Source organism: Lacerta agilis, chromosome 9 (assembly GCF_009819535.1).
Source record: "Lacerta agilis isolate rLacAgi1 chromosome 9, rLacAgi1.pri, whole genome shotgun sequence".
NCBI lineage: Eukaryota > Metazoa > Chordata > Lepidosauria > Squamata > Lacertidae > Lacerta > Lacerta agilis.
Genome location: NC_046320.1, coordinates 68,664,428 through 68,679,533, shown reverse-complemented (window position 1 = coordinate 68,679,533; position 15,106 = coordinate 68,664,428).

The window sequence follows — 15,106 nt, the reverse complement described above, 5'->3', positions numbered from 1 at the left end:
TTCTTAAAAAAAAACAACCCTGCCAGAGCAGGAGGGGAGGAGCAAGAGATGCCCAGCCCTCGTTCCTAGCTATTGTTTATGAAGGTGAGAAGATTGCATCCAAATCTGCCCATCGTTGTGACCACCAAAAATCACACTGCTTTTCAATAAAGGTTGGCAAATAAACCTAGGCAAGAAACAACATCTAGTTTGGTGTTCTGTTCCAAAACCACCAGTTCCAGGTTTATGCATCCTGCCTCCAGGAACCAGCAAATGTTTGGGTACCACTTCTTATGAAGCGAGGAGGAGGATCCAAAGGAGGAGAGGCAACAACGGGAAGAATTGTTTGCTAAAGAGCTAGAGGCCCTGAAAATGCATTTTCACGGCTTAGGACTGTTAGGAGTCATCTTTTTTCTTTGAAGATGATGTCAGCGTCATCTTCTAAGAGTTCAGAAGTGGGCTGGAGCCAAGTCTTCCTTTCTCCCCGTGTTGCAGCAGTGTCACCTTGTTTCATGGTCCATATCAGGTTAGCATGATGTTTGCGACATCAGGTGGGGGGAACAGAGGCACCCCAAGGCAGCCTTAGAACAAGGGGAATCTGCTGGAAGTGAAAGCAGCTAGCTATTCATCTTATCAGCATACACCAGGTGTACAGCCCTGATGCCATTAAAAAAGCAGTTTCAGGAGGTGAGAAGGAATTTGGAGTGAAGAAGCAGGGGGGGGTAACTTAACCCATTCTATGTCTACGGATTCTTTGGTTTGCCTCCCCCACTCCCACCCCAGCTGCTTGCCCCCAGCACCTCCATGGTCCAAAAATCTGCATTTAGCTTTCATTTGAACTGCATTGGGAGACACCCATTTGGGCAGAGAAGCTGCAGACGGGAAATTTATTTCTGATTCTCTGCCCCTCTCCTGGATCTGCCTTTCCTTCAGTGTTGGGCAATGCTTAAGTTTACTGTATATACATGTCCTGTTATTCAGCCCTCAATTCCCAGCTCTTTATAAAACAACTGACAACTGCAGCTGGAGAATGTGCTATAATATTTGGTGGGATGGGGTATGCGCTGACTCCTTGTACCATAGACAAATTTGAGTCTTTTGGGTGCAAGCCAGCAAGTCGAGAGTCATGTTTTCTCAGCCTAACCTACCTCGCAGGCTTGTCGTGAGGATAAAATGGGGAAGGGGGAGAACGGTGCCACCTTGAGTTCCTGGGAGGAAAAGGCGGAGTAAAAATATAATATTTTTGTAGAAAAAAAATATATATCAGGAGCGGCCTGCAGTCGAACCACCAAAATAGCTTTGTGCAAATAAATCAGGACAGATGCTCATTGCTGTATGACTGCCCCATAAACAAAGCAGAACAAATGCTCTGTTAAAGGCCGGGTGCTGTCTAGCCCCCTCATAAGCCTTGTGCAATCAACTCGGGAGAAATCCTGAATGAGCAGCTTGTCTGGAGGGGGTCTGTACTGTTGTGGTCTAAAAATGGGACAATCTGTGCCTTGCCCAGGGGATGGCAGCAGTGTCTCTTGGATTTCTGTGTGTCACGTCTCTATAGCAACCGTGCACAAGCATGGCAGAGGAACTCTGGAGGGCAACAGCAAGGTTACGCAATGCTCCGCTGCTGCAATTCAAACAGCAGGTTGGCTCGCCCAGAGTCGCGCCGCTTAGTGAAAGTTTCATTACCTGTTCTTCCCTTAATTCCCCCCCCCCCAACCACCACCAAAGTCATGCGCTGGACCCCTCAGGCTCTGGATCCCATTTCTGCCCGCAGGTTCCCATGGCTCTTCGCCTCCATTCGAGGTTAATCATTCACTTTTTAATTTCATTTATTTATTTATTTCACCGAGCCAACGATTTGTATGAATAGAGTCATTGTGCGCAGCGGGACCGAGCCCCAACCCCAAACAATGGAGCAATGGAAAAGAAGAAGAGGAAAGTGGGAAAAGGAGATGTCCAAGAAGTGCTCCAGCCAACGATAACAGGAGCTAAGCAGAGCGCCTGCGGGTGCAGACTCCATAAACTGGGTGCCAGGATTATACGTAACTCATTCCCCAACTTTTATTTCTACCCACCCCACTCGTTCCACTGTGCATCCGTGCTAATCAAGCAAACTCCTCTGCAGGTGCTTATTAGGGCATGCAGGATAATCTCAGTCTTCTCAAATCAACTGTACGAATGCCATTAGCAAAAAGGAAGAAAAGGAAGAACAAAAGCAGATTTAGACATGCCTGTAGGGCAGTTGCAATATGGTGAGATTTCTTGGGGAGTGGGGAAGGATGCTGTATATGTCTCTACTGGAGCTCAGCAACATAGCATGGGTTGCTGGTGCCCAGCGCACACGCTAGGCGGGCACAGGGCACGGAGCCCACCACGCCAGCCCAGCCCTTGCCCCTGGAGCCAAGCGGGGCCATGCTGTGCTGCCTGCCCACCCGCCAGCTCAAGAGGGAGCCCGGCCAGCCAACACAGCCCTTGGTGGGCAAATCCCCCGCGACTAATGCCAATGGAGAGGAGTTGGGTTGGGCCACACTGGGGTCACCCCTTCGAGAGGAGCAAGCAAGTGCTGGCCGGGCAGCCATTCAGCAAAGAAGCCAGGGACACCGCGGCAAGGCCAGGCTGGGTTCCAGGGCCCAGAAACCTCCGGCGGCAGGCAGGGTAGGACAGGGATCCCTCAAGTTTGCCTTTCTGGAGCCACAGCCTCACTGTCCAAGGTAGGACTAGGACAGAGGCCTATCTAAAATCCGGTCAGTGTGACCAACACTAAGCTACTAAGACCAATGATCTGGTTGGGTATGACACAGTTTCCTGTGTTCCAATGAGGATAATAGCTCTTGTTATTTGTCCACAGAGTGTAATATTCAGAGGTATACCGGTACTTCCTGTTAATGTGGAGGTTCCACTGAGATTTCAAGGCAAACAGCCATTAATAGATGCATCTTCCAAGGACATAATGCTTTGATCATTGGATTTCCTCACTTCCTCTCTGTCATCTTTCCCATTGCCACCATTTAGATTTGAAGCTCTTAGGGGCAGAGACCTGTATTCTTATTTTGTATTGTTACACTGTTAAGTGATATCCTAGGATTCCTGCCTGTCAGTTTAGACTACGCTGAACTAGATGAGCAGATGGTTCTATTCGGTATTAGGCAGCTTCTGATCTGTTTTCATTCTATGCAGATTTAACCCATTGATCTGCATATAATTAAAGGTAAAGGTGAAGGGACCCCTGACCATTAGGTCCAGTCGCGGCCGACTCTGGGGTTGCGAAGCTCATCTCGCTTTATTTGCCGAGGGAACTGGCGTACAGCTTCTGGGTCATGTGGCCAGCATGACTAAGCCGCTTTTGGCGAACCAGAGCAGCGCTCGGAAATGCCGTTTACCTTCCCGCTGGAGCGGTACCTATTTATCTACTTGCACTTTGAGGTTCTTTCGAACTGCTAGGTGGGCAGGAGTGGGACCGAGCAACGGGAGCTCACCCCGTCGTGGGGATTCGAACCGCTGACCTTCTGATCAGCAAGCCCTAGGCTCTGTGGTTTAACCCACAGCGCCACCCACATCTCACTGCTGTATACGATTAGCTGAGTTTAAATTAGTAGTTTTACATGTACTAACCCATTGTCTGCAAAGAGGAATGGCACCCGTTGAATTTCTGCCTGTGAAAGGGCAATCAAAGACACAGAGAATAGGTGGCAATGTTACACCCGGGAGTCTTTCACAACCTTGTGAGACAGGCAACCCATAATGCAGTAGATGAAAAGCATTGTGGGGAAATTAAAAAACGGTGACCAGTAGCCAACTCCTAACTGCCACAGGTTTAGCCAATGTTTAGGCTGGGGGTGTGTGTGGACACCATCTTAAGACAGGACCCACTGCAAGGCATTTTGCTAAAGCCCTCTCAAGCCTTTTCCTATTCGAACTCAGAAACTGAGCTTTCCTCATTTGCAAAGTGGCAGGGATTGCGAGGTTGGTATACAAGCAGATCTCTAAAGCAGCACTGGATGAAAAATTAATATGCAATTGCAACAGTTCTGTACAAATTCTCTCTCTCTGTCTGTCTCTCTCTCTCTCCTGAACCTCTTTTTTTTTAGCATTTGCAAAACTTGTGATTTGATGTTGGCAAGCGGCGGCGGCGAGAGGTATATCATCGAACGGAGCATCTTGTTATTTATAGGGGTGTTTTATTGTGCAGCTTGATGCTGCCGGGCAAGGGTGGGCGGTTGCCTCTAAAAATACAGGCCCATTGGCAAAATGAGGTGGCACCTTCGCTTGACCTGCCTCAGCCAACCCGGTGATGTAAGGCAATCCCATCATCAAGTCACTGAAGGAAAGGGTTGCTATGGCAATCTGTCTTCCCTCTCTCATCTTTGATGTTCGGCAGCACGTTCGCCTGAATGGGAATGCGAAGCAGTGAAGTCACAACTCGACACTACAGAATCACAAAGGTGGAAGTGGCTGCGCTGGGCGTTCCCACATCTAAGACAGGAAGGAAGGCCGCCGCTGGCACCTTAGGCAGCTGGGGAGCACAGGAATGGAAACAGGGTCAGGCCCACCTCTCCTGGGAAAGCAGGGTGGCAGGGTGTCCTAATTTGCAGAGGATGTTCCTCTCTCTGAAGGTTGGCATCCTGAGCCAAGCCGGCACTCCTCGTTCGCTGCATCTGGCTGGGGGTGCGGCCTGAGGAGAAGAGGGGGTGTGGCTTGGGGGGCGCATTTGGCCCACTGGCCCAAGGTTACCCACCCTGCTTGGGTATGCGCACATTTCAAACCCTGCGGCGTAAAGTTCTCTCCGTGTCACTTTCTTCGCATGCCACAGATGTGCCAAGGCACATAACGGAGATGACCGTAGCAGCCGGCGCAGCAAGGACCCTTTCGTCGCTTATTGGCACCCCCGGCCCTGACCCACGCGTTAAAGAGATCTGCGGCTCAGAGGCTTGATTATACAGATTTCAGGGACGGACCCCAGAGTCAGAGCAACCCTGTCATTTGGCGCGGCAACGGCAACCTGAGAGAGTAAACAAAGCACAAAAGCGCCGCGAGGCAGTTGCAGAGTGCTGAATTGCCGGCCTGCCGCAGGAAGCCGTGGTGGAATAAAGCACACCAAGGTGTTACGCCTGTATGCCTTGACCCAATAAGACCAGAAGAAAGATTCAGGCAGCAAAGTTTCCAAAAGCAAAGTTTCTTTATTGCAATAAGGTGCATTCAGTAAGCAAAAGGCAAATGCACACCCCACCTCCTGTGGGGCAAGCTTAAGTACTCTCTATGACATAGTAAAGCTCCTCCTAAATCCCTCCTCCTGGCCTATCAGAACTAATATTATAATACTGCGTTAGCAAATCAGAACATTTCCTTTGTCCGGCTGCCTTTGTCTGTTTCAAGCTGCTTTAGCCGCCAGGAGGTGCTATATGCTATTATTTCAGTGCCTAAATGCCTAGCCGTTGACCCCCAACTGCACCTGGGACCTTATTTTGGCTTCTGCTGATGTTCACAGGAAATGGCTCGGTCATGGGGTTGAGTTGTGGTTAGCTCTTTCCCTGAAACCAGACTTCCTCTTGAAAAGAGGAAGTCTGTGGTCGGCCGTTTACTGGCATTCTGCTGATTTGCTAAGTTTATCTAAGAAGCTGCAATGTAAGGATTTTAGCTGGCAAAGTTGAAGCAAAGTTCAAGCAAAGTTGAATCTCTAAAATGGAGTGGGGGCATCTCCGAAATGGGGTTCAGGGGCTCGTATCTTGGTGCCTCATTTCCCCCCTTTCAATCGAGAGGAGCAGCTTGTTCTGCTTCCTCTTCAGATTGACCTACTGAGATTTCCTCTATAACTTGATCCATCCAGTGTTCAAACACCCCTATAGGGTCTTCAAAATGTTCATCAGGTTCCCATGTATCATCATCTGGTGAATAACCTTTCCACCGTACTTTGTATAGTATTTTACTATCTGTGGTTTTCATGTCCAGGATCTTCTCCACTTCAAAGACATCCGTATCATATTCGTTGATACCTCTGCCGCTTTCCACCTTCCCTTCTCCTCCTGCAGCCACCTTCTCCTCAGCCCCACTCACAACAGCTGCCATGTATGAGGCGAACGTTGTAATGGTGTCCTTCTCCAGTCAGTCCCTTGGACTGTAAGCAGTTGCGTGGCAACCACAGGTATATTTGGTAAGCCTGCGGTTCCTGTACATAAAAGGACTTCCCACCCCCCTTTGGTGACTCTGGGTGGCGTGTCCCCTGGTGTGAAAGCTTCAAATCTCCTTGTGACTACACTGGAGAAAGTCGAATAAGAGCCAGTGCCTCACCCCAAGTTCATTCCTCGAGGACTAAATTCTGGTTTACTGTTACAGCTGAATATGGCCCATATTTCTTATGGAGGGTGATGACATTTACTGGAGGACTGGAAGGGACTAATGAAATTAGTGTGAGAAGAATAGGATCAGTGAATATTTTACCTATTCTGACTTCTTGAGAGCAGTTGCAATGTAGCAAATAGTCAGGAATAACTTTCTAACAGTAAGAACTGTTTGGCTGTAGAATGGACTCCCTATTCTCTTTTCCAGTGAAAATACACCCATAGGTATAAAAGACTAGGCCCTCCCCCTCTGGTTCCCAACTATATACACGCAAGGGAATAGAAAGGGATATTGTTACTTTGACAAAGTCAATTTCAAGGGGTCAACAGGATTTTCCCTTCCAATTTCCCGTCCAATCCCAACAGCCTAGACCAACATTGTTCACACCTCTAACGCTCCCAATCTATAGAGTTATGCCCTGTCTAACAACTGGTCGACAAACCACTAATAACAATGTCCTTCTGACCAATTTTTCTGATGTGGTTCTGCTGGAGATGGTCTCTGTTGCATAAAATGGAGGTTTCCGGTGGCCCGTGCGTCGAGTGACAGCGTCCTGTGTGTCACAGCAGGGGCTACTTCAATTCGGTCTCCCGTGCGCTGGGCGTCCTTGCCGGTCAGACGCAGCAGGGGAGACTGGTGCACCGTGCGTTGAGTACCTACTCCTGGCTAGGCACAGCAGGGTGTCGACTCCAGGGGGTCACCTCGGCCTTTCACCGCCGTTGGGGTGGATAGGAGAACCGTGTATGGACCGTGTAAGAAGGTTGCGCTTCCACTCCTTTACCCACAAGCTATAGCCAGGCTGGAACTGATGGACTGGCTCAGCAAAGCTGCACGGTGTTTGCTCGAGGGCCCACCTGCTGAGGGAACGACAACACACAGACACAGAGAGACAGACAGACAGATAGAGAGATTATTTGTTTGTGGAAGGTGATATGCTCTTCCACCTGTCCAGTCCAGCTGGTTTTTCACGAACAAATGGAGGTGGCCTCCCATACAGGAGCTCGAATGGTGACAGTTTAAGTCTCTTGGTGGGGGCGCTTCGAATTCGGAACAGAGCTATAGGGAGGACATCTGTCCACTTCAGTCCGGTCTCTTGGGTTAATTTGGCCAATTGGATTTTCAAAGTCCGGTTCATCCTTTCAGTTTTTTCCCGAACTCTGTGGCCTATAGGCAGAGTGCAGTCTCCACTTTATCTGAAGTTTCTTGCACACTTCCTGCACTACCTGATCGATAAAGGCTGGTCCATTATCACTCCCTATACTCCTAGGCAGTCCGAACCTGGGTATTAGTTCGGTTAGAAGTTTCTTAGTTACTTCCCTGGCTTTTTCAGTCCGTGTTGGGAACGCCTCTACCCATCCGGTCAGCGTACAAACAAACACTAGCAGATATTTGCAAGTCCTTGCAGGTGGCAACTCAGTAAAATCCACAATCAGATTCTCCATAGGGCTGTATCCCACATGTTGTACACCCGGTGGGGGTTGCATTCCTTGCTTGGGGTTGTTTTTGGCACAAAGGATACACCTCTGGGAGATAGCAGCAGTTAATTGTGAGAGGTTAGGCACATACAATTTTCTCCCGAGATGTTCCCTAGCAGCGGTGCCACCCAAGTGTGTGGACTCATGGTAGTTTCTCACAATTTTGCTGGCCAAGTGTTGGGGCACGAACACTCGGTTGTCTGGGAGGAGTAGCCATCCATCTTGCAGTCGGGCTCCCTCCTGTTGTGCCCATTCTTGCTCTTCAGGAGAATATTGAGGTTCCAAGTCTTCAGTGGTTATTTCTGGGATGAGTGCAGCCATGGTTGGAGGTGGTGATTGCATAGCTGCTTCTCGGGCAGCCTTGTCTGCCTTATGGTTGCCTCTGGTGACCAAATCCTTGCCTCGCCCATGTCCTTTGCAATGCATTACAGCAATCCTCTCAGGGGCCCACACCGCCTCTAATAGACTTTCCACTTCTTGTCCATACTTCAAGGCTTTTCCATGGGCTCCTATCAGACCTCTTTCCTTCCATAGAGCTCCATGCGCATGCAGGGTTAAGAAGGCATACTTTGAATCTGTATATATACATTCGCCTTACATCCAGCTGCCAATTGCAGGGCTCTAGTGAGTGCAATTATTTCGGCCTTCTGGGCAGAGGTTCCCGGTTGCAGAGCTTCTGCCTCTACAATCTCATCGTTGGTCACCACAGCATACCCAGCCCTCCTAACGCCATTGGATACAAAGCTGCTCCCATCTGTGTAATATACAACATCAGGCTCTTTCAGGGGTTCATCTTTCAAGTCTGGTCTGCTAGAATAGACTTCGTCCATCACCTGGAGACAATCATGGTGTTCTATTTCCTCGTCGTCTGGTAGGGGCATCAGGGTGGCGGGGTTAAGGGTATTCACCACTCTTAGGTGCACTCTTGGGTTTTCACACAGCAGGCCCTGGTATTGGGCCATTCGGGGGTTTGTCAGCCAGTAGCTCCCTTTGTACTCCATGAGGGTGAGAACAGCATAGGGTACATTTACATTCATTTCTTGGCCAAAGGTGAATTTATCTGCTTCTGTCACCAAGACTGCAGTGGCTGCCACTGATCTCAGACAGGGTGGCCATCCTTTAGCCGTTGGGTCCAGTTGCTTTGAAAGATAAGCTACAGGCCGATTCCAGCTTCCTAGCTTCTGAGTCAAAACTCCAGCTGCCACGCCATTCTGCTCATGCACATACAGTTGGAAGGGCTTCTCTGGGTTTGGCAGCCTCAAGGCCGGAGCCTCCATTAGGCATTTCTTAATAGTCTCAAAAGCCTCTTGCTGCTCTGGTCCCCACACAAAGGGTCTTCCTTCACTCCTCCTGTACTATCATTCAGGGATTCTGGTAAAACACTGAAGCCAGGTATTTAGCACCACCCTGCATTTCCCTAGGAAGTCCCACAACTGCTTCCTAGTGGTGGGCTCTCTTATGAGACATATGGCTTCTTTCCTCTCTGGTCTCAAAGCCCTTTGCTGGTGTGACACATTATAGCCTAGATACTGGACTTCTTCCAAGCACAGTTGTGCTTTTTTCCGGGAGACTTTGTATCCTGCCTCCCATAACAAGTATAACAGTTCTTCTGTAACTTCTTTTCCTTTTCTTCCAAGTTTTGGCCATCTTTACCAATTTTTTTTTTTAAAATCCTTGTGGCCAAAATCAAAGGGGTTTGAGTAAGCCAAGATTCAATAATCAGTTCAAGTGTTTCTGGGCTCCTTTTGCCGCCCATCGTGGCAGGAAAGTGAGAGTAGTGTTTTACTGAGACTGGCATAGCCTAGGACCTTACATTAAGAATTATATGCAGGATATTTTTGGCCAACTCTGGGGATTATCTTCAGCCCACACCCCTGGTGGAGCTTGGAGAGTTTCAGGTATTTATTCTGTCACTTTTCCCAAGAGTAAATGGATGGGATTTTGTGATCAAGGCTGCCAAAAGTTCCTAAGAGTATTCTCTAGGCGCCATTAGTGACAATATGCTGGTCACTCGTGGAAATAGCTGCATTTCTGGTCCTTTGGGGACAAAATAATTTGTGCCTGTACCTTGAGGGGACGTCTCTTTCCAGTGAGGGCACTGGGTATTTGGGCATATACAGGAACTGATGGGTGAGGTGGCATCCTTCAATTTGACATTCCAAATGCCTCCCTGAACAAATCACTTGTGGCTCCCACAATGTTCACTGATTCTAGGCTTTTGGATTGTACAGGCGTGGTTATAACAGAATACTGGGCTCCCAGCGAAATATCTCTGGTTGGTCCCTCTGGGGTATCTTCCTCCAAGCCCTCTTCTTCTTTGTCCTCTTCCTCTTCCTTCTCCTCTATTCTGGGGCCATTCTCACTTCCAGTGTGTCTCCCTTTTCTACATATGACACACTGCTTCCTTCCTAGCAACTGACCTTTTCACCGGCCTCTTCCTCGGGTCAGACCCCTCTGGCCTCACCCGGGTCACCAGTCCTAGGACGCTTGTTGCTTGGCCTTTCATCCTTACATACTCCTTCAATGCCTCTTCTACTGCTTTCTTCCAAGCGGCTGACCTCTTCACCGGCCTCTATCCCGGGCCTCTGGGCCCCTCTGGCCCTCCCGAGTCGCCGGTTCCCCTTGGGCCAAAGCTGCCGCCATAACTGCCGCCTTCTCCTTCATCCACTTCCTCTTTTCCTTCTTCTCCTCCTCCCCTCTATAGTCATACACTCGCTGGGCAATTGCCATCAATTCACTCCGGGACTTTCCTTGAAACCCATCCTGCTTTTGTATCTTTGTCCTTATATCTTTAGTGGATTGTGCGATAAATGAGCTATTGACCATCGCCGCATACTCGGGGAGGTCGGGGTCAAATGGAGTCCAGATTCTATAGGCTTCCATTAACCGTTCCAGAAAATCTCCAGGGCTCTCATCTGCCTTCTGGGTCACAGCCGAGACCTTGGACAGGTCTGTTGGCTTCCTAGCTGCCCTTCGAATACCTTGTAGGAGAGTTTCCCTATATGCTTTCAGGGCGTTTCGGTCTCCATCATTGTTTGCGTTCCATTTGGGATCAGACGATGGATATCGAGTGGGCCAATCTGTTTCTAACACTCTCTGTTCCTTCAAGTGTTCTAATGCTTGTTGATCTATCCTCCTTCTTTCCTCTGTGGTAAAAAGGGTATTCAGCAACTGCTGGCAATCTGGCCAGGTTGGTTCGTGGGCAGCGAAGATAGATGCCATTAAATCCACCATAGCTTTAGGTTTTTCACTAAAGGGTGGTGTGTGTATTTTCCAATTCATCAAGTCTGTTGTACTAAAGGGGACATACTGCATGGTGTATGTCTGAGGTGGGGGTCCACCATCGACTAAAGGTGCATCAGGTGGGGTGGATTGTTCCATACCACCCGAAGGGGGGCAATTAGGTCTTCTGGTGGTGCTTCCTTGCACCCTTTTGCATAGTCTTTCAGTGCCTGATTACGGGCCCTGCTGTAGGCTGCCGCTGCACTTTTATGCTTAGGATTGGAGGACCTATACCGGCTTATCCTTTCCCTTAATTCTCTGAGGTCTGGGTATATTTCTTCCAGGGTTTGGGTGTTAGGGACCTTCACCCTATTCCCCTGTCCCCCTTCTGCCCCAGCCGGTGGGTCTGCGTTCTGAGGCTGTTGTACTAGGGGCGCATAAGGGGGTGGCCGCGGAACCATAAGCTCCTCTTCTTGACTGTCCAGTACTGGCGGGTGTTTTGCTAACTTCTGTACACTGCAGATCTTAGCCCTTGGTGGCAATTTTCTGCACCCTCGCAGCCAAGGGGGATTATGGTCTACAGCATCCTTCCACGTTGAGATATATGGGATCTGGTCTGGATGATTGTCAATTATAGTCCGCCATAAGGGATTAATGAGATTCTCATCAAAGCTTCCCTCGGAGGGCCAGCCTGTACCCTGTGTTGGCCAGTCTACTTCACACAGGGATCGTAGGCGTTCTTTCCTCAACGGGAATCCCCAATCGTCGCCCTCTGTGGCTTCCTTCCAATGGTCCAGAAAACACTGGAGGGGAGTCCCTTTGCTGGACCCTCCTCCCATCCTGGGCTGCTGAGGTACTCCGCTCCTACCAAGGTACAATCACACACCTTTCTCCACGTCCTGTTAGTGGCCAGGTGAGCTCTCGCTACCTGAAACCGCACCTCGGGACCACACGTCGCTTGGCTAGTGGCACTAACGCCCCGGCCTCTCATGCATACACACAATCACTGGAGTACCTTATTCACACACCACACACATATACCTCCCAAAGTTTTCCCCCTTTTGTCCTTTCTTGCCTACCTACACATATCTATGTATCTACCTGCCCTACCTGTCCTACCTGCCCTACCTCTGCGTATATGGGTTCGCCAGAGGACCCCTTACCTGCTGGCTAATACCATACGCTGGGGAGAGATCAAGTCCCCCTTCCTCTAATTAATATAGAGGGTCAGTACTCACCAAAAGCCGGCTGTCTTCCCTGTCTCCCCGGTTCTTTGTCCGTTGCCACTCCTTGCAGGGCGGAGGGGGGTCAAGATGCCTTCTGATCCCTTCCAACTCTTAAGACTGAGGTGGTGCGCGCAAGGTCACAGGGCTGTTAACCTCCCACGCCCTGCATAGTAGGCAAGGGGCTGCCTCTGGTCGAGGGCTTAAGGCCCGATCCGAGTCCTTGACGGCACCAGAAATGTTACGCCTGTATGCCTTGACCCAATAAGACCAGAAGAAAGATTCAGGCAGCAAAGTTTCCAAAAGCAAAGTTTCTTTATTGCAATAAGGTGCATTCAGTAAGCAAAAGGCAAATGCACACCCCACCTCCTGTGGGGCAAGCTTAAGTACTCTCTATGACATAGTAAAGCTCCTCCTAAATCCCTCCTCCTGGCCTATCAGAACTAATATTATAATACTGCGTTAGCAAATCAGAACATTTCCTTTGTCCGGCTGCCTTTGTCTGTTTCAAGCTGCTTTAGCCGCCAGGAGGTGCTATATGCTATTATTTCAGTGCCTAAATGCCTAGCCGTTGACCCCCAACTGCACCTGGGACCTTATTTTGGCTTCTGCTGATGTTCACAGGAAATGGCTCGGTCATGGGGTTGAGTTGTGGTTAGCTCTTTCCCTGAAACCAGACTTCCTCTTGAAAAGAGGAAGTCTGTGGTCGGCCGTTTACTGGCATTCTGCTGATTTGCTAAGTTTATCTAAGAAGCTGCAATGTAAGGATTTTAGCTGGCAAAGTTGAAGCAAAGTTCAAGCAAAGTTGAATCTCTAAAATGGAGTGGGGGCATCTCCGAAATGGGGTTCAGGGGCTCGTATCTTGGTGCCTCAAAGGCTGTCGGCATAATTTAATTAGCTTTTTCTAGGCATTTGGCTTGGAATGCCAAAGACCCCCCCCCCCCGCCTAAGCCATTGTAGCCGTCTGCGTAGGGTCAGGAGCAAAGTGGGCCCCTGCATGGCGACTAATGAAATGAATTCATTGTTGTTATTTATTATCGTTATTATTCATTGAATTTATATGCCGCCCTATACCCGGAGGTCTCGGCGGTTCACAGAATAAAATCAAGATGTAAAACCACAAAATACATAATCAAAATCAGTGCTGTTTTTTTCTTTAAAAAATGTTTAGGGCTACTCTCATTTTGACTCAAGAAAAATCACAATTTTATAGTTCAAATCGGGGAAAATAAGTAAATAAAAATAAATACAGTAAATGGACAATAGTACAAAGATTGACAAGGTGTTTAGGGGTATGCGTATCCCTGCATCCCCCCCCCCGAAAAAAGCACTGATCAAAATAAAAATGACAACCCAATAACACCCCTCTCCAACCCCCCCCCCAACCCCCACATTTTAAAAGGGCATAGGAAGTCAATCAAATCATCTAAAGGCCTGGTTAAAAAGGAACGTTTTGCCTGGTGCCTAAAGGTGTATAATGAAGGCGCCAGGCGAACTTCCCTGGGGAGAGCATTCCACAGACGGGGAGCCATTGCAGAGAAGGCCCTGTTCTTGTGTTGCCACCCTCCGGACCTCTCGAGGAGGCACACGAAGAAGTCTCAGCATTGCCTCGACTGACCGGCAGCAACTCTCCTGAGGGTTTCAGCAGGGAGTCTCTCCCAGCCTTCCCTGAGTTAACGCCTGTCCTTAACTCTCATGGGAAGTCAAAACAAAATAAAAAATTCTTTCCAGTAGCACCTTAGAGACCAACTAAGTTTGTTCTTGGTATGAGCTTTCGTGTGCATGCACACTTCTTCAGATACCTGAAGAAGTGTGCATATCTGAAGAAGTGTGCATGCACACGAAAGCTCATACCAAGAACAAACTTAGTTGGTCTCTAAGGTGCTACTGGAAAGAATTTTTTATTTTGTTTTGACTATGGCAAACCAACACGCCTACCCACCTGTAACTGTCTCATGGGAAGTGTTAGAGACATGGGGTGGAAAATTCCTCTGGTGAAGATTGCAAAGTGGCAGAAACACTCCTTTGGCTCATTGGCTCTTTAATACAATAACGTAGAGAGCGAAGGGGCCTGTTTGTCCACTATCTCAGCAACTATCTGCCCCGTTGACCCCTCTGTTTTCCTAGCTCCGGCCCTGGGACCAGCCAGAGAGTCAAGAAGATTAGAGCTAGTGTTCTTTGCAACAGGAACATTGTCGCCTCAAATCACCATCAAGCCTAGCTATGAATGGGTCAACAACACCGTGATCATATCAACATCGGATGCCTCATTAACGTCAGCTGATTAAATTACCATTTCCGAAGGGTGCCCTGTAATCGCTGGCGTCCCCTTATTTATCCCTCGAGCTGCAGTGAATTTGCTCCCTAGAAATCCCCCTCTGTGAGTTTCGATCTCACGTGTTATCCATGTAGTCTCCAAATCTTCAGATATTTGTTGAATATTCACTGAGCATTTAACAGATGCGGCTGAAATCTTAGGGTATTTGATTGCAGCAATTCAATCTCTGACACTGTTTGAGACATGTGAAACCAGGACACCGTGGTTTGTGCTGCTAAACCATGGGTTAGCATAATGTGAGAATTCAGCCCAAAACTATCAGGTAAGCAGTCTGGTATTATCTTCCATGACTGGCTGGCAGTAGCAACTCTCAGGCAAGACTCTGCTACCAAAGAGATAATTTCACTGCAGATACTAAGGATGCAACTGAGATCTTTCAATTAGATTTTTTTTTGTATTTTAATCAGAAACTATTTAATGCACACTTCTCAAGTTAATATGCAAACACAACTATCAAAATTTGTACTTCTCTCAAATTAAAACAATCACCCCCAAATTAATAATAACAGTCCTTTCACATTTAATAGGCCACAGAT